Source organism: Egretta garzetta, unplaced genomic scaffold (genome assembly GCF_000687185.1).
Source record: "Egretta garzetta isolate BGI_Z169 unplaced genomic scaffold, ASM68718v1 scaffold74, whole genome shotgun sequence".
Classification (NCBI taxonomy): domain Eukaryota; kingdom Metazoa; phylum Chordata; class Aves; order Pelecaniformes; family Ardeidae; genus Egretta; species Egretta garzetta.
The window spans coordinates 282,592-306,238 of NW_009259427.1; the positions used below are offsets into that span (position 1 = coordinate 282,592).

The 23,647-nt window shown below is 38.0% G+C and overlaps 1 long non-coding RNA gene across 1 annotated transcript; it reads left to right on the forward strand.

The window, feature by feature from the left end:
* The first annotated feature begins 631 nt into the window (after positions 1-631).
* LOC118452100 lies at positions 632-23,046 on the forward strand. The gene is made up of 4 exons (XR_004841750.1): positions 632-749; positions 2,792-2,803; positions 16,955-16,960; positions 23,036-23,046. It is a non-coding gene; the product is annotated as an uncharacterized LOC118452100 (long non-coding RNA).
* The last annotated feature ends 601 nt before the right edge of the window (positions 23,047-23,647 follow it).

A 23,647-nucleotide genomic window follows, 5' to 3' on the forward strand; every position in this document is an offset into this window, starting at 1 on the left:
AACAAGTACAACAACTCTGAGAGCAAATAAATCAACTTTGCGACCAGCGACTATTAACTTAATAATGAATGCTTCTGAGAAATTAGTTTTAACACAGTCTGGCGAAAGGGAACACATACAGCAAAGAAGGTATTACATAGCACAACTCTGAGAACAAGTACAACTCTGAGAGCAAATAAATCAACTTTGCGATCAGCAACTATTAATTTAATAATGCATGCTTCTGAGAAATTAGTTTTAACACAGTCTGGTCCGATCTGTTGTTTTCTCAAACTTTTGAGCCTCACATTGAACACCAAAAAGGACTGTTGTGGCTTAACCGAGCAGGCAGCTTAACAACACACAGTGTTCACTCACAGTGGGATGGGGGAGAGAATCAGGAAAAAAAAAGTTAAAACTTGTGGGTTAAGATAAAGACAATTTAATAGGACAGAAAAGGAATGGAAAAAAATAGTAAAGATAAAATAATATACAAAACAAGTGATGCACAATGCAATTGCTCACCACCTGCTGACTGATGCCCAGCCAGCTCTCGAGCAGCGGCCCCTGTCCCCCAGCCAACCACCTGAGTTTTTGTTCAACATGTTGTCACACGGTATGGTTTGGCCATTTTGGGTCAGCTGCCCTTGCTGTGTCCCCTCCCAGCTTTTTGTGCACTTCCAGCCTCCTTGCTGGCATTACAGCATGAGAAGCTGAAAAGTCCTCAACTTAGTGTAAGCACTTCTCAGCAACCACTAAAACATGAGTGTGTTTTCAACTTTATTCCCATCCTAAATCCAGAACACAGCACTATACCAGCTACTGGGAAGAAAATTAACTCTTCCCAGCTGAAACTAGGACACTACAACACAATGATTTTTTTCAATAAATTTTTGTATCTTTTTTCTTAAGATCTTCATTTCATTTAATGGAACAGAAAACAAATTTTAAACCTTCAACATTTCACACAGAAAGAAAATCTTTTTATTCATCTGACCCTGAACACCACACATATGCAATCAAAAATCATGGTCTTTTCAACCCCCAGACAGTTTTGATATTATCATAATGAGGGTATGAAATTTACATTAAGTTTGGATGTTTCCTCTGTCAGGCCTGCACATTGTTATGTTAAAGATCTTGTTATGGGAAAGACGAAACACATCTTAGACATATGTAATGCCAAGAAATTTTTGTCAGTGTAACTGAAACCTTAAGAGTCAAATTGTTATTAGTCCAGATCTAGTTTACAGAAAAAGAAAGAAAAAATGATGCAGTTAAAATTGTTTTATGCAGACTATTTAGTTTCTACCACTGTTCCTGGGGCCAGTGGTTTTATTCTGGCGGTGTTGTTGGGGGTGCTACGGCTAGTTGTCAGCACCCACATTCTTTCAACAGGAGTAATACAATGGTGATGGTTTCTTTCCACTCCAGGATCCACCTGGATCAACATTTTTATATGTTTTGTAGTACACTTTCATACCTTTGCTCTCTCCATTGATCTACAGCTCCATGTTACCCCTGGATTTACTGTATGTGGTGCCTTTTATGTGTGTTAGACACTACTTCTGTATTCTCTTTGTTCCCTCTGAACCCAGTTTTGTCCAGCTTCATGTCTGCGTTTCTTTAATTGACTGTTGGTGAGTTATTTATAGCTCTGAGGTCTCCCGTGCCAAGTCTTTGCCCCATCCCTTATCACCCCATGCCTGCCTTCCTTTCTGATGCATCTTGTGTCTCTACTTCTCAATGTCTCTTCTACTTTACAAGGCCTGCATTTCTCTACACATCATCGTGATAGTGATTACTAATGTATTCTGCATAGAATAACTGCTTGTTATTGTCACCTATATAAAACTCTGTTTTGACTCATGACAAAAAAAAAAAAAGTAAATCAATTATAGACAACTATTTAATAAGAGAAATTATTGTCACAGATAAACCAAGTAAAACAAAGCTGGTAAAGAAAGGTTCAGACAACAAGGCTGAAAAGCTTCAGTCCTGAGGCCTTGAAAACTCAGTACAAAACTTATGACCTGTTGCTGCCAATGGCAACACCATATTACAGGATTATTCAGTTAAAATGTAGTCAGTAGTGATTCTTCTGGGAACATTTCTTAGGAAGAAACAATCTTGGCATTGTGTATTGCCCTCAAGAGAAGGCTCTTATTTCTATAGAGCAATATAATTGGTTAATGTTTAGTATAAGAAATTTAGCCACTTAAACTAGGCAATCTTCCCCGGAGATTTAAATAAACACAGTTTAGCTAGCAGCTTGTCTCCCTCCACTGTTATTTTAGCTTTCTGTGGTGTATTTTGTCTTACGTGTGATTGTTGGGTTGCCACTTTACCTATAACATGGCTGGACTGTAAGTGTTTTGACAATGCCCATAACTCACTTAGCAGAATTTCCCAGTTTTCTCTGCCTTTAGACAGTACCAAATGCTTCATTACTCCTGGTTACAGTTGCCTTTCTGCCAGCAGGTTTCAAAATTACAGCAATACATCTCCTGCAACCATCCAGAATCCCACTTTTTCAATGATTATCATTAGACCATCCATATGGGCTTTGCATGGAGCTGCTTTTTAGCTGTGGCCACAAGTCAAGGTACTGTGGTTCATACGCTGGATCCATTCCAGATTTCCTTCTATTAAAGTTCATTCCCTGAGCAAAAATAATTGCAAAAATAATTTTTTTTACAAGTTCTTTGTCTCACTGGTAGTAGACTCTTGAAGCTGAGAGTGTCAACATCAAGTGTTGGAGCTGAGATACATAAAATTTGCATATTTATCTTCTGAAAAAAAAAAATTCAAGTATGAACATTCTGTGTTGGTGTGTACATTGTTTTCGCATTTTTACTTTTTTTTTAATGCGCTGTAGACTCAGGCATGTAACAATTTATTGTTGTTCAAAAATTTACTTAATGGCAGCTGAGCCAAGGTAACTACCTAACTGAAAACTCTTAGCCATAGAGAAAGACTGAGTTTAGCAATGGAAGATCACTTTGCTATGCTATATTCCATTCCTTCCCTTGACCCAATTTGCTGCCTAATGGCCAGCAAATGGGGAGTTTTCAAAACTCAACTATTGTGAGATAACTGTGATTAGTGAGATAACTTGACCCTTTGGTATGAATTCCAGGAACTTTTGGTTCAGATGGCCTCACTGTCTCCCAGATCTGGAGTAGGATATTGGCCTTTAACAAAACGATGCTAGACACCTAGACATAGGCAACAGAAATGGAATAGTCAGCCTAAACCCCAGTCTCTGTAATCTGTGGAGTCTAGATAGATATTTACCTGATCAGAGTTATGTGTCTGCTTTAAGATAAACTGGCCAATTGTCTAAGATGCACTGAACAAATTGTTTAGAGCTTCACTGACTATAATGAAAGCCTAAAGCCTCATCGTTAGAAAATAACCATGATACCTGCAGACACTAACATGTAGAAACCTAAATTTATGTGATCTCATCTCAAACTGTAATCCATTCTACCTTAAGTCGCAGAAACTTGGTTGAAGATTATTTTCTATTTTAGTACATTTGTATTGAAATCTACCCCCCCCCAATTATGTACTGACAATCATTATCATCAGAATACTAATTTATTCAAGAAGTTGGATAGTTGCTAGAAAATGAACTACTGCTTTTTACTTCCTCTTCTGTTACTGAGGATGTAACCACAGGAAAATAAAAAGAAGGAGTGACCAAACTATCATTGTAATTGGTTATTTCCATTTGCTGAAGCAGACTCAGACAGTGCAGGGTGCTCAAATGGTATTTAGAGCCAAATGTAATATTAAATTTTCATGCAAAAGATGTTTGCTTCTTTAAGCCTTACACACCTAGAAAGAGGCACGTAAGTGTTTTCTTAAATGAGAATTCAAACTTCTTCAGATATGATTGCAGCTTCCAAATACTAGTCTTTCACAAAGCCAGCACTGGCAGTATTCAATTTGCATCTCGATATTAACCAACTCACACCATACCCACTCTATCTACTTTAAGAATGGAAAAAGAAAACCAGTTCATAACCATGTTCAGGCTAGTAAAGGACTCAAAGGAATCACATCAGAAGGCAGAAGAAAAATTGGTGTGTTTCTGTCCTGAAGTTCTTAGAATATCCACAAAATTCAGCTATGTATAAAAAAAAAGAAAAAAAAAAGAAAAAAAAAAGAAAAAAAACCTTAACACGCTGTTGTAGCCTTACTTTATAGCTGACATTTCAAAACCCTTAAATTTAGTGATAATGGCACAGAGCATTTTCTGACTGGTGTACAGGAGCCATCAGACAAAGAGAGATTTTGTACAGAAATCACAAAAGAAAAGGACAATTCCGTAGCTGTTTTTCAAGTAGGAAACTTTTTACATCTATTTGCTTTAACACTTGAGACATTTCAAACCATCTTCATAAATCTTTTTCCAGCATCACAATGGTCAATACAACTAAATGTGACCTTGTGCAAAATGTGCTAGATTTTAATTACAATGGGGTTATGCATTAGATTAGGGCTAAATGTATTATGCTGTCATGCAATATGTCAAGGCTGGCAAACATAGCAATGCTTGGCCTGCAGCTTTTTTTTTTTTTTTTTTTTTTTTGTAATCTGTACCATTGGTCTGGAGCCTGATGCCTGAAGTTTTGACATTTTTTTTTTTTTTTAATGCACTCTTTTGGCTTCTTTGATGTGAATGAGCCAAGCACCACGATATTATGTTAGTTGTTGGAAAGTGTTTGTGTGCATGTGTATGCATGCACTAACACTAATACCTAGCACATAACCTATGTTGATTTTTTTGGCTTTTTCAGACTAAAATAATCACAGACGAATCTGCATCTTTAAGCCTTATATATATATATACACATAAGTATATCATATACCTTTCTAGATAAAGATGCACATATTCATACATTGGTAAAACAAGGATATATGGGTATGGCACGCTACACAACATTGCAACTAATTGTTACTTTTCACTAGAGGAAATGCTACCGTTGGGTTTTGTTTCATGAAAGCTAGACTATTTCATAGATGTGACAGTTTTAGAGCTTGTTTTATGAAAGTCTGGAGAATTTTTTTGCTGAGGGATTTTGGAGAATGAAGAGGACAGGAGGAGAATAGGTGAGGAGGAATTTTTTAATGAAATATTAAGCAAACTGGCATGGAAGTCTTGGGAGTACCTAATGTGGATCAAAGTAAAGTGGAGTGAAAATCCTTGCTCTGAGACAAACTGGGTGCGATACCCTAGGAAATTTCAAACATCATTAGATGCTTGAGGTTAGGCAAGTAAATCCCATGTTTGTTGGGGGTCTGGGAGGGGAAGTGTGTAATGAGAAACCTATCAAAACCAGGGTTGGGAAAAGAACTGGAAATTAGGAGTATTACGCTTTTCACATTGCAGTGGAGAGTTTTCTCAGTCTGCTGTTCATGTTACTCATGAATGAAATAGGCTCAACAGCAACATAGGAGCCATTATTTATAAGAAAATAAAGGTACGACAAGGATGAGTCTGTTGGGGGCTGGTAGGGTGAACTGGAACATTAATTCTGAAAGGGACTTTCTTTTTGACAGGCAGTAAATTGATCCATCTTTAATCACCTCTTCAGTCCAAACAGAGTTAATAACAATACAATTCTCCCTCCTCCCTTGTCTGTTTGGATTTTCACTCTCCATGTAATGCCAAGCAAAAGAAAACCTTGACTTTGGAATAAAACTGTAACTTTACTAGATTGCAAATAATATATAGCAGTTCATTTTTCTGCCTTCACCTGGCTTCCTCCCACAGCCAAAAATAATTAGAAAGTAATTAAGCCATTTAAAGCAATGCAGAACTAAATTACAGTAAATTAAGCTACTACATAACTGGTAAGAGAGTCTCAATCACTGGGATTTAGGGACAAACAAGATGGGAGCAAGAATTATTATTTCAGTAAAATATCCCCAGTACAATTCATGTAGAGCAATGGTATGTATTCTGTCAATTGTCTGTAAGAAGAATTTTAAAATATACCTAGAATAAACAAACTAAATATCACCCAACTTATCAGCTGTACAGGCTTTAAGAGAGAAAGTTTCCCTGAGAGTTTTATTTTCTCTGTTAACATTCCCCTCAGCATTTTTCATCTACTTTAACCTTTTTTATTTTTTTATGTATTGTTTTTTAATTTCAGATAAGATACTTATTCCTGATGTCTCCAAAACTATGCTTTCTGAGAGAGGGAAGGAAGAAGGGAGAGAAGCAGGGAAGGAGGCATGGACTTAGAGGGAGGGTTACGGAGTGAAGTTGAAAGGCTAAAACCAACTCAGCATGCTGGAAATGGGAGTAACCAGCTGCTCAGATCAGGATAGAGAAAGTCACATCAGAACTTCAGAACATCTTTATCAATATCCCTAAGTCTTTGCTTTAACTACTTCTTTTTTCTATCTATGAGATCCTCTGCCTGGCTCCTCTGTAGAGTTTTGTCCCAAGCTCACGTAACCATATGATCCCTAACACCCCAGAGAGCTTGTCCTGTTCAGTCTTGGGTTCAGCGGCTGTTCCAGCTCAAGCTTTTCAACATGAAGACAGCACATGCAGCCATATGCCAGAATCCCTCTTTCTCTTCCTGCCACTTCACTGCTCGGGGACCGTAATGTAAGGTCTATAATTCTCTGTAGCATGAGGGAGCTCTCAGCTGGTGTCAAGCAGCATAACCAACTCTCCCACCAGCTGCTTTTCTGCATGTTGCTGAGGGAGAAAAGAAGGAAATGAGATGAAGTGGAACCTGTGCTCTGTCAATGAACAGAGACATGATGGCACCATGGGGTCTAGGGGACATATGAATGCAGCTCACAGAGGTGCAACAGCAGAGCAGGAGGACATTCCCAGACTGACTTTAAGCTCATTAATGTTGGAGAGTGTTGTTCTGACAATATGGTGTAGGCTAGCTGCTCAGAATCTTCCCTGAGGTTCCAGCAAGGCTGTGCAGTATGTGTAAGCTCTGAGCTCTCAGCACATCACTCTTATTTGTACCTGGACTGGCTAATTTCTAGACAGTTCATGTATGACTTCCTAGTGAGACCTGTTGGCTTCTAAGACATACAGCTACATCCACCCATCACCTATGGATTTCCTGACTTACTGCTATGGTCCTGCACCTTCCTTCCCGGGCAGTGTATAGCAGCACATAAACTGGGGGTACCCTCTTGCCTCATCCTTGCTGTGGCTCTGCAGCTCTAAGATTTTAAATGTAGCAAACATCACTAAGCGCCATCCTCAAGCTACCATCCTTTTCTTGCTGTCCCTTCTGCTGCATTAATACTACAGAGCTGAAATCTTCTTTGTGAGGCTTTCTGCACCCCTACTGAATCCACCTCAGCATTGGACCACTAAAGCATCAGGGGGTCTTTCATAATTTTGGCACGCAAAATACAAACTGCTGCAGGTAACAATGACTCTGTACTTGCACTCCAGTAAAGAATACAAGTTTTAAACCCCTAACATTGCAGAGAGAACAGTGAATTCTGCAGCCATAATGGAAGAAGGAAAGTCTGTCTACCTGCATGTTTTTGGATGATTCAAAAAATTTCAGTCCTACAAATCTAAAACATATCTACAAGATATGGTCCATCCGTGCATTTTAAAGTAGTAGCTTTATAATACAAACATGAACGTACAGAAGAATACAAGATTACTTGATCACTTTTTTCCCTCAAAAAACCCCCAGTCTTCATCAATGACATGGCCACCCTCAAAAAAACCCCAAACCAAAACCACTGTACACTGGAAGTGTGACAGCTTGCCAGTATTAAAACAAAATGGGGAGTTGGAAATGTCTCACTGAAAAACAAAAAGCCCACATAATTGACAGTATCCAAGAAATTTGTGGAAGTACTATCTTCTGGAAAGTCTTATCCATACAGTTGCCAACAAGAAAAAAAATAGTCTATGCCAACATAGGAAACCATCTGGATGACTATAGTGAAATGTTTAGTTCATACCAGCATATCACTTCATATCACATAAATCAGACTATTTTACCAAAGACTAATATAACGATGGCAATACTATAAACATACCAAATCAACACTGGGTCTAGGCTGAGATAATAGATTTTTTATTTTGATTTTGAGATTTTTCTTCCTTTAATTTAAAGAACCAAAAATCAGGATTTTAGTTTCTGCCACTTGCTTAAAATCCTTCCATCAGTTGTACAGAGAAACAGAGAGACCTTGAAGGCAATTTGTTTAGGCTAGAAATAGTTATGTGATATAGGTGGCTGGTAACTTTTATATGTAAAGTGTTCCCCACAAGTATTGACTACAGAAGGAACCTTGTCAGCTAATTCAGATTATAAAACAACCTCTTAGAGCGATGTAGCTGGGCAGTTGTTATCATACCTATAGACTTAAAATGGAGGTTATTTACATACCGAATACATCTACCAATTCATTATCAGTTAATCAGTATAAACATACATTTCCTTTATATATACACAACACTACCTAGAAGCCTGAAACCCACCATGGAACTGCACTATTAAATGCCTTATGAACACAGTCCAAGAAATGATTGCCAACATCAAAAATTTACAATATAGATAAAATGTGACAACCAAGGTTGGAATTTAAGAGGAATAGACAGAAGACCTGATTTGATGACTAACATATGGTAGCAGAGAGACATACAAAACTGACGTCTCCTGAATCTCATCACAGTCCTCTAGCTTTTCATCATATTGTTTTTTAATACACAGATTAACTACAAACCTCTAGCATTTTCCTTCAGCACAGGCCTTCCACAATGTCCTCTGCCTGTTTTTTCCTTGGAGACATCTAGTGGAGACAATCCAAAACAAAACACAGAAATAAGTTTGCTCTTGAATTTAAGTTGGCACTCTTTTATTTACACAAACCCAGTTGGTCTCATCTGTTAGAATCCTTAATATTTTTATAAAAAATTAAACATTCACAGACTTGAATTTTCAGTATATTCTGACACATGTGTATGCATTGTTGCAGCTGTTAAAAGCTTTAAAATGTCACAATTTTATTCTGATGTGGAAGATTTTTTAAAATTTAAATTCTGAGTGTCTTTTTAATAACCAAAGTTAACTGAAAAAAACCCCCAATCAGTCAGTCTGTACCAAATGGGAATATGATTCTTTACAGAAAATGGGAGGACATTGTTATTTTTCCAGTCACTCGTGCTAGATGTCTTGGTTGTGTGCTATGGCTCCCTTGTGCTTAGTGCTTACAAATTCAGGAAGGGAAAGGAAAAGAAAAAGAAACAAACCACAAAACCCTCTTCTTTAAAGTTCCCAGTTCAGGAGAAGTCCAATCTCCATGTCAGTCGTGGCTGGCAAACCCCTGTGAAATTCTTCACGGGGATGGCAGAACTCCAGAAATACATCTAGAGACACCACTTTTTTAACCACATTCTCATCATTAAGCATCAGTTTAAGCACAACTGAAGCCACACGTAGGGTTAGTCAGATCCATGAAGGGAAAGGCTGAGGAAAAGAAATTTTCTGAGGGTTGACATTCTTCATCAAGCTCAGGAGATGCATTGAACAGAAGATAGACAAAGGCTAAGAGAATACTTCAGGCAAATATGTCTGCCCTGCTCTTCCTCTTCTTGGGGTCTGCTTATGCCCAGTTAGAAACAGGAGCTTGATGTAGACAGACCCTTGGTCTAAAACAGCACTTTTGCATTTCTATGCTTTTAAGGGATAGGATAGTTTACGACAAGAAATTCAGTAAGCTGCTCTTAAGCTGTTGACCAGAAAGTCTTGGAGCTGTTATGGAAAAGTTGCCAAGCAACTCAAAGCAAAAAATAATGACAAAAAAATGCAGCATTACTGTTATTGATTTCTTAACAATCAATCTCTTGGGATGTGTAGGAGCTATATTCACCCCCACCTCTTCCAGTCAACAAGGACAGCTTATATAGCAATGCATGTCATAGCAACACGCTCTTTATTTGAAAAAGTTTCTGTTAAGAGACAAAGCTTCTGAAGGGAGACCAAAAGCTTTATTTGTCTTGGGCATTGGAAAGCCAACACAGCTTTCTCGTACTCCGTGATTGACTATGAAAGAAATGGGAACTATTATCTGCAAAGTACTTAGAAGATTATAATTAAAGGCGACAGGCTTGAAAGAGGATTTCACATTTCTTTCTATAGCTAGTGCTGTCAGCTGAAGAGGCTACAGTACTTTCCTATAAAACCAAAGCTGCTCCCTGACACACTCACACATAATACTCAGTGATTTAAAAGCCCACACCCACACCTTTCCCTCTTGCATCACAAATTGATTGATGATGACAAGTGAATAAGATTATCACCTCATGGGGACAACCTTCAGATTAAATAAATGATAAAACTATTTATCCTCCTGTAGTTCTTTCACCATCTCCCAGGAGAATATATGAAGTGCCCTGAAATCCAGCTAGCTGAAATATAAATCCAAGTTTCAAGACCTTTCTCTTTGCACTTTGAACCTACCCTACCTGCTCCCAAGGCCAAAGAAGTATTTTGCAATTCGTTTCCTCAAACTATTGCAAAATTTATCTCACTAATTTGATTCTGGATAAGCAATTTTTTATGTTTTTTCAGGGAAGGATTTTTTTTTCTTTCCCCACACAGCTATCGTAAAAAAGCAAGTATCATAGAATCATAGAATTTTTTGGGTCCAACCCTCCTGCAGTGAGCAGGGACACCACTAACTAGATCATTCTGAACAAGTTTGTGGTGGCTTTTTCAAACTTTAACTACTTCAATGGTAAAAGCACTAGTTGTGCCAAAGTCTAGGATTCAAGCTATGACCACAATATTTCTCAGTAATAAGTCTTAATCATAGAATCATAGAATCACTTTGGTTGGAAAAGACCTTTAAGATCATCGAGTCCAACCTTTAACCTAACCCTGCCATCCCACCACTAAACCATGTCCCTAAATTAATTATCCTTCATATTCCAAAGCTGAGCACCTCATAGTAAAACCATCATCTTTAATGTAAACTTTGTTTAAACATTGCTTCAGTAAGTGGTAGACACTAAGCCCAAAGACTGAAGAAATGAAAGATTCTCTTTGATGCACTCTAAATTATATATAAGTATATACATCTGACACCATATCTCCAATGAATAAAGAAACAAACAGAACAACAAAGCCAAACAGATTACATTTCTAATGTTTAAAGGGAGGGGAAGAGGAATGGCAGGCTAGGTCCTGGCCCTGCAACCAACGGGTCTTAGAAAGCTGACATCCATGCAGATGAATGGAGCCAAGGAGTCCTAGCAAACGAGGTGGTAGGATTACCTGGGATTTTGTGTGGGCTTTAGGCACTGAAGTCCCAAATTTGGTAGCTAGGTGTGATCACAAAAGTTTCAGTCTTTATCAGTGAAAACCACGTGGGATACAATGTCAAAAAAAGAATACTTGTCTTCTGAATTACAAGTTTAGTAGTGTTCAATCTTACCATCAAAGGCTGTCTAGTCATAAATGTAAGTAGCGGCAGAGAAAAGAACTGTGGATATGTTATGGTAACAAAATAGCTATATCAGAAAACAAGTGGAAGAGTCTGAGAAAAAAAGAGGTATTGAAGAAACTACATGAAGTCACCAAATTCTAGAAGATAGGGGACTTCAACGCCATTGGGGACAACAAGCGTCAGTGGCCTCATCTTTATGAGGCCAGTGAGAACATGGAATTGCTGCTGGACACTACAAAGAAAGTTGTCAGAGCTTGGGGAGTTAAAGGTAGTTCAGTGCCAAGTCTTGGAAGTCGTATTTTTGCCAGACATTGAAGAGTCTTTCTTATTTCTAACATTGAATTTTATAAGGAACGCAATAGCTAAAGTTTTTCACAATCCAAAGAACAGAAAGAGAACAAGTTTAATAAAACTACTTTGTCATACGTGTGTTAATGCAGTCTTGCCTTTGTTGACAACCTCTATACTTTGGTAAATGAACAGGAATGAGATGAAGTAAATGGGTAGATGAGATAAAATGGTGAAAGGAAGGATAGAATAACATACAGGAACCATGACTTAAGGAACAGAGGGGCAGAGTCTGAAAAGCATGGGAAGGTCAATAGCAAGGGCAGAAGAAGAAACAAGGAGGAAGAGACTATAACTGTTAAAGAACAGTTAACAGTTCTGTGGGAACCCTCAACACCTGTGATACTACGAGCCCTGCACCTCCATGTTTCTTTGTTGTCTGGAAAAGGTCTGTTATCCCCATCCAAAACTGTACAGCTCCATCTTCTCTCTGTAGCATTTTTTTTTTTTTTTTACCAAAAAAAACCCCTTTGAATTACAGTTCTGATAATAAAGAGGAAATTCAAATTACAACTCTGGTGCTGGACACACAAATTACACCTGTATCTGGGTGTCAGGGTTGAGCCTGTGCAAGTACCCAGTGCACTTGGTAATTCCCACAGTGGTCCATGAGCTCCTGAGTCATCTGCATAGATGGCGATGTACTGATCTGAGACAATAGACCCACCTGAGACCAGATAATGGAATGAACGCTTAGATGACTTCACAGTGAGGTATTTGACTAATTGCTACAGGAGCAATCATCCAGGCAGGTCCTAGGCCCTCTGACCGGCACTACTTATGTGCTTTGGTGTGTTGATTACCATCCTGGGTGCACCATCTCACTGTACAGAGATTCTCCAAGGAGGTTCCTGTTGCAGGATTGATCAAACGGAACACAGATAAGATGCTGGTCTGTAGGACCTGTTCCTGCAGAGTCAGGGATGGTCACACAGAACAGTCTTTTGTAACAATGTGTACTGGGTTTGGCTGTGATAGAGTTAATTTTCTTCATAGTAGCTTGTATGGTGCTGTGTTTTGGATCTGCGACCAAAACAATGTTGATAACACAGGGATTTTTAGTTATTGCTGAAAAGTGTTTAAACAGCATCAGACTGCCCCACCAGCAAGGAAGCTGGGGTTGCACAAGGAGTTGGGAGGAGACACAGCTGAGACAGCTGAGCCCAACTGACCAAAGGGGTATTCCTGACCAAAACAATGTTGATAACACAAAAAAACCTGCAGGGAAGAAGGAGGAAGTGGGGAACATTCAGAGTTACGGCATTTGTCTTTCCCAGCAAGCATTATGCGCCATGGAGCCCTGCTTTCCTCAAAATGGCTAAACATCTGCCTGATGATGGGAAGCAGTGAATAAATTCCTTATTTCCCCTTGCTTGAGCCCACGGCTTTTGCTTTACCTATTAAACTGTCTTTATCTCAACCCACAAGTTTTCTTACTTTTACCCTCCTGATTCTCCCTCCCTTCCCACCACAGGTGAGTGAGCAAACGGCTGTGAGGGACAGTTGCTGGCCGGAGTTAAACTACAAAAATAGTCAAAGTAGTTTTGCTGTGTTTTGCAAAAAGTTCAAGATATTCAGTAACATAGGATCATGCATGAGCTGCAGTGGTCTCATAGGACCACAGGCCTTCTCGATACAGGAATTCAGCAGAATGGTGATTTGGGGAATCCCATCAGATGTAGATGAGGTTGAATCCACTCTTGTGGATTACTGCTTGATACTTGTATACTCCTGGTCTCAATCCCGAATTGAGGCATTAAAGACCTGATCTGTTGAGGTGCTGAGCATGCTCCATTGTATGAAATTTCAGTAGGAGCTTTTTATTGACACATACAGTATCCGATATTCTGAAAACTCAAGTCATAGTTTTTTTAGGGTTTTCTAGGACACGGAAGACTGATGTATTTGATAGCTTTGAGGTATATAATAGTGCATACATTATAATTATTGATTGATCAAGACAATTGCACAGTTCTGATAGGAAGACATGTTTCTGCTGAGTAGTTCCTGAGGATTAGATTCTGTGTCTGACATTGGAAAAAGAAAACATTTTGTGATCCTGAAATGAATAAGTGCCTCATACCCACATGAGCTCGAATGGGATTACACAAACAGTGTTAACAAATACATTTCTTACCTTTTTTGGTCATCAGTTTGTACCCTTGACATTCATTTATGGAGGAGCTTTTTGGTTTGGTTTTGGACAACTTTTTGGTAACTCAAAAACCATTTATGAATACATTTTTTATTCAAATTTATCCACTGTTTCCTTAGGCATCCCAAAATTTTTGTAGGCACCCACATGTTTAAAGGTCTGGATTTATTCAAGAACCTACCCTGGTCTATGGATCATTTCCTACTCAGTTTCCTTTGTACATGCTCAAGTCTTAATCACTGAGGGAGCTCCTAGAAGCAAACTGGTATCCTGTTTTCCACAGTGACTTTTTTTAATGAGACTTTCAATTTTTAAAAACTATGTGGCAGGAGGTTTTTGTTTTTCCTACTTTTTCTTTTTCAGAGTCTGGATTCACTTTTATCCCCTAGGACTAGTATGGAGACTTGAAATTAATTTTTTAAAAAAAAGATTCGAACAACCATAATGATATCATAATATCATAATTACAGTTGATCATTAAAATATCATTATTTCCATCTTGGGTTTAATTTGTGTTGGTGACTGAGAGAAGTGTCCTTTCTTAATTTTTGTCCTTGTCCTTGAAATGTGATACCCATGATAGACAGCAGTGGAGAAACATTGGCATTCAGTAGCTGATAGTCCTGTCCTCCTTTTACGTATTCATCTTGTGTATGACTCTATTTCCATCTTTTGAAAGGACTTGTTCTTCTGCAATTTAAGCAGAGGCAGTGCCGTTTCATAAAGTATGTTTGCCTCTCTTTTCCAAGAACTGACAGTGGCATATAATCCAGTGCTGATTTATGTTAGATTTATGCAGAAAAATACTTTTGCATACTTCTTGAATAATTGTGTATACAATTATTAATCTTCTGGCTTTTACAACCTTTACAAAAGATTGATTTTTGGCCATTCCCGCTTCAGCTGGGTTTAGCCTTAGCCATGATGTAAACAGCCTGTGACCTGACAGAATATTAATCTATTCACCAGACTACTCCCTTGGGCTGAATGATTCTTTCAGTCTTAAGAACAAAACAAGTCTCCAATGTTTTGTTTAGTAAATCACTTAACAGGAGGTCACAATGAATGCATGTCCAGGTTAAATGATATTTATTATTAAGTAAGTATAGACAAGCCCTCATGTACACATTCCTAATTTGGGTGAAGAACACTTGCCATCAGGAGTCACTGCATGCATAATGGGGATCTTCCACATGAAGTTATTTCCCTTCTTTAAATGCAGGGGTTTGCAAAGACTGGTAGGTTTTTAGGGCATGATACTCTTGACATATGGATTTGCATAGCTCTGTGTAAGCTTAGATCAGAGAGGGGATTCATTCTCAGCTAATTTCACAAAGTGAAAAGTATCTTGTTTATAGAAGGTGTAGCTCTGAATGCTTTTATATTTATAAAAATTAATATTTTAAAATAAGATAATTTTGCCTGATGTAATTCATCTTGATATCAGAGCACTACACACAGAGGTCTAATTAACAAGTGTCAGTGTCTTGTTTTCAGCCATCAGGCTCCTTTAACAGTGGGTACTTAAGTATTCATCAATTTATCCTGACAGAAAGGGAAATATTGTCTCCCTTTTAAAGCTGGAGATACAGGCACAAGATAAGGGCGTGTCAAAATCGAAGAAAGGGAATTCAGATGTGTGTGCATTTTCCCATGAACAGAGAATAATAAATAGTCTCATCTGCCAAGGTTTGGAATGAAGACCAATTTAAATAGCAGTACAATTCAGACAGCACTAATAAAGGTGTTAATTAGATTAGTTTGGTAGTAAAATACCTGTAAAAGTCTTTGTCAATATTTTTTTTTAACAAATTATGTAAATCTAAACCCATGAATTAAGACATTAGAAAAAGGTAGCAGATTAAAAAACAAAAAAAAAAAACCAAAACAACAATCCCAGAAAACCAAACCAACCCCCCCCAAAAAACCCCAAAGAATAGAAAAACCTCACCATTGCAGGGTGTGATTGCTTTCTAGGTAATTGCTGTTGATGTCTTTTTGGCAACAACAAGCTCGAGGAGAGATGTCCCCTTTTTTTCTCTCCCAGATATGAGCTTGGTTAAGGTACAGCAAAACAGCTTGTCACAAAGTAAGCAATTTTGCCCCCAGAAATGATGGATTTTGTTCCAATTCTTGTCAGAAAATGATAAAACTTGAAAAAAACATGACCAACTGTGTCAGCTGCCCTGCTCAGATTCTTCCTCAGTGCATCGTAATAACAACTCAGCTACTGCTTGCATATTGTTTCTTCCCTTATATCTCCACTGACACCTTCAGGGCTTCACCTCTGCAGCTGTTAACATAAAGAAGTGAGGAATGACCTCAGAAAGCAATGTAAAGAGGCAGAGAAACAGTCCTGTGCAGTCTTCAGGGTACTCAGTAGCTAAGCAGCTGGTGTCAGCCTGTGTTTTTCATCTTTTCCTTTCCACAGAGCTCCCTTATCTTTTGTTGATTTCTTCTTCCTCTTTCCCATCAAGCTCTCTCTTTCTATTTGATAAGACCTTGATCCACCACATATGCATTTGCTTGATTGTCAAGCACTCCTAGTTCCCAATAACTTACACCAGGAACGTGTTCTCATGTTTGTCTATGAAATGAGGCATCTTTCTCTCAATTTTCCCTCACTTTGTCTATCTATCTTCCTTGTATTTCCTTTTTATTATTTTTCTAGCTTTTGTCTTTAATTCTTCATTTTTCTCCCATACACTAGTACTGGACATGCTTCTTTTCCCTCATGATCTGCTTTTCTGACCTACTGGAGAGTCCTGAGGTTTGTCCTGATATCTTTATTTCTTTGTTATCCTTTTCTTGTACTAACTCTGTGACAGAAGTTTATGTGACCACACTACATAACGGTATCTTTTAATCCATCTTCCCTGATCAGGTTGCATTTGTGCAGAGTGCAGAAAAGAAGGGGGCTTCATGGTTTGATTTACAGGTCAGTCCTGAATCTTCATGAAGAAGTACGTTTATCACTCTTCTTTTCTACACAAGATTTAGTATGCTGTAAACCAATCCCTACACCTCAGGGCTGAAGTATTAGTTTTAGGAACAAAACGTTATTAAATACACACACATGGAGTTTTACTAAAATTTCCTTTCAAAATACGTTTTTCATTTTTAATTTCATTTTTGCATTTTTCCCATTAAAATACGCATAAGTATCATAACTATAGAAAAAAAATAAATAAACCAAATATCAGAAATTGTATTTAGGTTGTATTGAGCTTGGGTTCTTTGACTATCTTTCTATTCAATATTTAAAAGAGGTTTTTTTGTTGTTGGTTTTTGATCCTTGGAATGTATGTCTGTGAACTGGAGTGCAGGAATTTTTCACTGAAAGGGTTGTTAAGCATTTAGACAGGCTGCCCAGGGAAGTGGTTGAGTCCCCATCCCTGGAGGTATTTAAAAGACAGGTAGACGGGGTGCTTAGGGACATGGTTTAGTGGTGGGATAGCAGTGTTAGGTTAACAGTTGGACTTGATGATCTTAAAGGTCTTTTCCAACCTAAATGATTCTATGATTCAGTTCTATGATTCTATGATTTAAATACAGAAACGGGGTGGAAGTGGCAGAGCTTATCAAAAGAAATATTTTAGTTCTAACAGAATGGCCCAGAGAAGCAAAAGAAATATCATCTTTGTTTCTGTGAAATTCCTCATCCCAAGCACTCTTTAGAGTTGATCGCATCCCAGAATAGCCTTTCTTATGGAACAGTGATTTGGTTCCTGTGCTTCAACTCTCCTTGTCCAAACAACTCATCACTGTAACTTCTGCCTAGCTTTTTTTTTTTTTTTTTTTTTGCTGTGAATATTTTTCAGGTTGCAATTCTGAGTTATACATGGAGCATGTTGAGGTGGACTGTGCAGAAAATGACAGGTGCAAGCTCATAGAATGGTATTTAGACAAACTACTTTCTACTTGTGACTTATTCCTTTTGGCTGGATATCAGCCTTCAGAGAACTTTGACAATACAAAATATCAAATGCTCATGTAATATTATGCAATTAAAACTTTGGGACTCATCCTCTAGAGTATGACCTGGGATTTGGGATCCTTAAAAAATAAAGCTTCTTTTGAGATGTCTGTATTTTAAAAATTTCACATTAAGTAGTCATCATCTTTTCAAAAGGAATCCACCATATATTACCTGCCTTCAGCAGCATCAGTCAATATCAAATGCACCAGATATTCATACAGGAGCAGACCTCACCTGAAGGATCATAAAATAGTCTATCTTATCTAGCCAATGAAAATCATGGTACTTGCCAATCATTGTTCATAATGCCTGCCTTCTAAAACAATTGTTAAGATAAGAACACATAAATATTTTCATAAATTGTATAGCTTGCTTTTATCACCTGCTTGAAGGTACCTCTGAAAGGCTTCGGGCATATAGAAAACCTAGACTGTCAAAATACATTTCCTCTCCTAAAAAAAAAAAATAACGCTGATTTACAGAAGCTTAAAAGAAACTTGGTAGTAAACACTACATTGAGCAATAATCTCCTTGTCCTGAAGTACCAAGTGATCACTTAGCAACAGCAATTCAAAGAGCAAAGAGATACATTTTTAATATTTTTCATATTTTCTCATGTTTTTCAATCAAAGTAGTTATTAATCTATCCCTACTCTTTACAGTAATAATAGCTGTCTTATCCTTCTCCCCCATGGCTGGTCTCACAGAACAAGCTCTATTTAGCCACTGCATGTGGAAAACCAGATTAATTTGTAACTGAAAATGCAGGTATTTAGTACCACATAATTTTTAGACCCTCATGAAAACATAACTGTGTTTTCCTTTGAGTAATATCTGTGTTTCATTAATGCTGTTGCTCAAATGATTTAAGCAAGGCTTCTGCCAACAGAAGGTTCACAGAGGTGGTACAGAAACCTTTTCTAACCTCAGGTTAGTGAGTTCCTCAGATGAACTTCCTTCTGCATCTTTCAGACTCTTGATGACAAGCAGAGATTCAGAGAAAAAAAATAAAATATGTGGACCCTTGTCAAAAGGTCGTGACTTGTGTATTGCTCTAGGAATAAGCCAAGTCTTTGTGTATGGCTAGAGGTCAAAAAGAGTACATGGTCCCTGTCAAATAGGATGAAATGAAAAGGCTTCTGAAACCAGCATTTCCATGCCATGACAGATGTTTGAATCACCACACTGGGTACCTAGAACTGCTTCCCATCAAATTGTTGGAAACTGCTTAAATTAACTGAACATTTTGCACAGCCAGACTTTTTAGTGAGTAGCTAACCAGCCAACCAGGGCTAGTGTAATACCAGTTCATTAATAAGTACACCTATGAACTGCAGCAAAAGTACTTATTTGTCCCTAATTCTAGGCTCTAGGCACAAGGAGATTTAGGCTGTTTTCAGAACTTTATAATGAGAGTCATGGTCATTGTTCTTATTTCAATTTCTATACGTTTTCAACTCTTCCTTGTGTTATCTGACAGATTCTTCTGCCATCATGGGTTCAACACTAGATAAACACATTATTTGTTTAACCTATATAATCTCAGCCTGATGGCTTTGCATACTTAAAAAAAAGACACCAAAACCCACCACCCCACCACCCCCCCAAAAAAAAACCAAAGCAAAGCAAAATTAAATAAAATCAGAACAGGTAGCATAGAATAAACACACTGATTTCCCCTATTTCTGTGTCCCTGAATAGGTTGCCAACTATCTCATGAAGCTCTGCGTATATCAAGGGGAATGCAATGGAATATTACAAGCTGGTTTCCCAGCCACTACCAACCAGTAAAGTGTCATGGATTGAACTACACTTATCCTAAGTGCTGTAGAGAAGTCTTCATGCCCTCTAATCAGAATGATAAACCTGCTTAACAATACAGCATGATTAAATTTTATAAAATCGTCTTATTGTTTAGCCTAAAATGTAGAAAGGTGTCTGCCTAGAAACAAAGCCTGCATATAAATCACATTAATCCCAATTAGAGCAGTCAAGATGATTCAGGGAAAGGTAAGGGACAGAGATGCCTCCAGTGAGGGAGACCAGACACAGCACAAAAAAGCCTCAAGGCTTCAGAGAGGGGAGCCACTGAGACTATTGTGACATTCTTGCCAGACACCCGACCTTCACAAGACCTGATGGAGACCCCTCATCAGATCCACCAGAAGATTGCTAGGCTCTTGCCTAGAAGGCTTAGACCAGACGATCCTTGAGGTCCCTTCCAACCTGGTGCTCTATGATTATGATTCTATGATTCAATGGTTGCTGAACCTAACAGTGGACAGTACTACAGCAGAGAAATAGGGAATTACACCCCTCAGAGAGGGGACATGTTTATGAGCACATGTGTGTGCATGCTTATGTGTAAAACACTGTATACTGTGTCTCAAGGAGACAGATGTACTTACATTATATGCAAATCCTTGATTTATTTTCCAGTTCTGCAATGCCTCCACTGCCCTTACCCACTTTTGTCAGAGGGAATTAAAAGTTGTGTAACTGAAATTTTGAAGGTGCCTTCAGAGCTTGTATTTCCCACCCTGCGACAAGTGCCATCTGTTGACAATCTGCCCCGCTAATTCCTCCATAATTTAAAACAGAATTGTACAAAAATATTAGTTTTCCTAAAGCCTGCAATTTTTATCTGTGAAAAGAGAAAATCCTTATTGGATTCTAAGGCCTTATGTTGTTATCCAATGCCTTTTGTAGCCTCTAAAACAAGGAAAAAAAAGGACAAGTCCTATCTCCAAGGAACAGCACAGAGGATACCTCTTCTGAGGCAGGTGGCATCACAGTACAAAATGAGATTTTATATATCACCTTTGCCTACTGAAGAAGATAATGACTTTGCCCTTTTAATAGAACAGCAGATGAAGGTCATCCAATACACGTGCTATACACAACATGCAAAGTCTTATTGTCAATCATCAAGTGTCTTTCCTGGAGACCTTTTATTATGCCCAAGTTGAAAGACAAGAGAAAATGCCACTTAATTTCAGTAGCTGGCATGATTTTTCATACACTGCCCACTCTTTGATCTCAGGTATACTTTATGCAGTAATCTGTCATCCTAAAATTCTAGGAGGTCTCCTGTGTCATTGAGACTGGATGGTAATTTCTCTAGTATATGAATACTTAATGTTGAGATCCTGATGTTACAAACATTTAAAAAATTATAGTGGATAACAGAAACAAACAAACAAACAAAAAACCCCAACCAAAATCAACCAACAAAAAACCCCATGTCTGCCTTTTTTTTTCAGTTCAGTTGAGTGTAACAGCTCAATGTCCTCAGATGATGCAAATCAATGACCCATAAGTTTGCCTTTTTTTTCAGTTCAGTTGAGTGTAACACAGCTCAATGTCCTCAGATGATGCAAATCAATGCAGTCCCACTGAATTCGATGAAACTGTGCTTATTCACACCAACTAGTTACAGCAAACAGGTTTTAAAAGAAAGAAGTAAGCAGCCTTGAATGACTCAGAATTGACTTCCACTGTTCAACTTGACCATCCTAGTGCTGTCAAGGGAATATCAAAAGCTCTCAAAGCCAGCAGGCACTATGAGACCTAATAAGAGAAACTTTTCTACAATATTTCCTAATATTAATGCAAACACTATCTCAATGCTGGGACAAAGGTATGCTGTAATCATGCTGCTCATGGCAAAACAATTACTCCAAAGGGAACGCAGACAATGCTGGTTTATCAGATATTAATAAAATCTGGCTAAGCAAGGACATTTTATGCAGTCTCCAACTGATTTTGTATGCTTCCTTATGCATCCAGAATTACTAGACTCATGAGAAATTGTGTCCACATGGTCCATTGAATGGTGCTAGCTGCCTTAGGAAAATTCAGTTAAAGCCCAGTAAAATATACATGCACACAAACGGGGAAAGTATCAGAGGAAAAGCTAATGTTTCACTACACAAGAATTCTGTAGCAAGCCACGTTGCTGTTAGATAAAAATAATGGAAAGAAAAGAGGTTAAATGAAAATATTACCTTTCTCTTTGATTTTATGATGTCTGATTCAGTAGCTATACACTAGAAAGATGTGCTGGAATGGGTTCTTTAGGCACCGTTAGCCCATCAATACTTAGTTTTGTGTAGAAAAATGTTGAAAGCACCCAGTGTGAAAGCACTAGCAAAAATAGATGTTTTAAGTAATCCAGATCCATTTGTGGATCAGGCCCTTTCTTCCTCTCTGTCCATGCAGTATGTTATTATCTCTTCAAGCCTGATTTCTGTTATTAACACATTTTTTTGCAGCTCATTTTAAAACACATTTAAAGTACTTTTCTTTTTTTATCCAAGGTTTATCATCCATGGATAATTGATTACAGATGACTAGAAAGACCATTACTGATTTTGCTGAAGAGTAAATGAGCAGTTATGATTTCTGAAACTTCAAACTCAAGGACACAATGTCACACAATGTCTCAATTGTTGTATGAGGACAGGCACCTGAAACACAACTTACTTCACATAAACTACAGGTCCGTCAGATCCTGATCTTGAAAGATTATGTGTTGTGATGGCCACAATTCACTCAAAAGTGTGGGGAGCTCATGATTTTAGATTTGGAGTTCAGATACTCCTGTCAGCCAACAAAGTTGCATGCAGTACATGGCTCAGTCAGATGAATTGCATCTTTTTATGTACTGGATATCTAAGTGCTGGCAGGCTAGGGGCCTGAGACTGGCAGTGTGATAGAGAAATGAGAACTATTTTAATCATAGCATTTGAACAATAACAAACTAGAGTGGGTGGCAAAGTTCTGTGAGTACTATATGTTTGCAAATTAAGAGCATAAGCTCTGAGCCCACATCTGTTTTAGTGCCTAAGGCATTTTTCTAAACTCAATGCTCTGCAGAAGTGATCCTGTCTGGAAATAAGATCTTCTGAAACAATGTTTTTTCACAGTAAATAAAAATGTATCTTCATCTCCATGCACCCTCTCCAGAGCATCATGTGGATTTGTTGTCTCACAGGTCTTTGTGTCTAGCAACTGTTTGTTCCGCTCACAGTGGGGTACTCATACAGGAAGCCCTTATCACTTCCCAGCCAGAATCTGAATTTGCTAAGCCATTATAGAAGAAATTTAAAGCTTTCACCCTTCTTCTTGTCTGTATCCGATTTGGTTTATATAATTAAAAAAAAAATATCAAAAAACCAAAAAAGAACCCCAACCCTGCACTAAGTGAGTAGAATTGAGAATGTGATTACTTCTATTTTCTGTTTCATTCTCATGCAAATGAGGAGGCTTAAGTTTCAGCAGTTACTAGAGTATTGCTGTTTAATCACCAATTTTATTTACTGAGAATGACAACAGTTTGTGAGAATGATGCAGAGGCAGGAAGGATAGAGGAGAAATGGGACAGTCAGGGTTTCTGTCTCACAAGCACGCATTCTGAATGTTAGCAAGTTAAGACTGAAGTAAGACTTTTCCTAAATATCTTCTTCTCTCCCTTTCTTTTCTCCACACTGTGATGATTCTCTTAGGTGATCAGGACAAGTCAGTCATGTTCAAATGAGAAACCACAGCCACACATTCCAAAGCACATGTTTTCTGCCCATCTTGATGTTTATCCATTTCATAACCCAGTCATTAAAGGGAGATCATTTTCATGAAATAAGACACAGTTCTAACTATGGCATATGAGTAAACATCTTGCAATAAACATTTATAAATCTTTTCTCCCTATAATT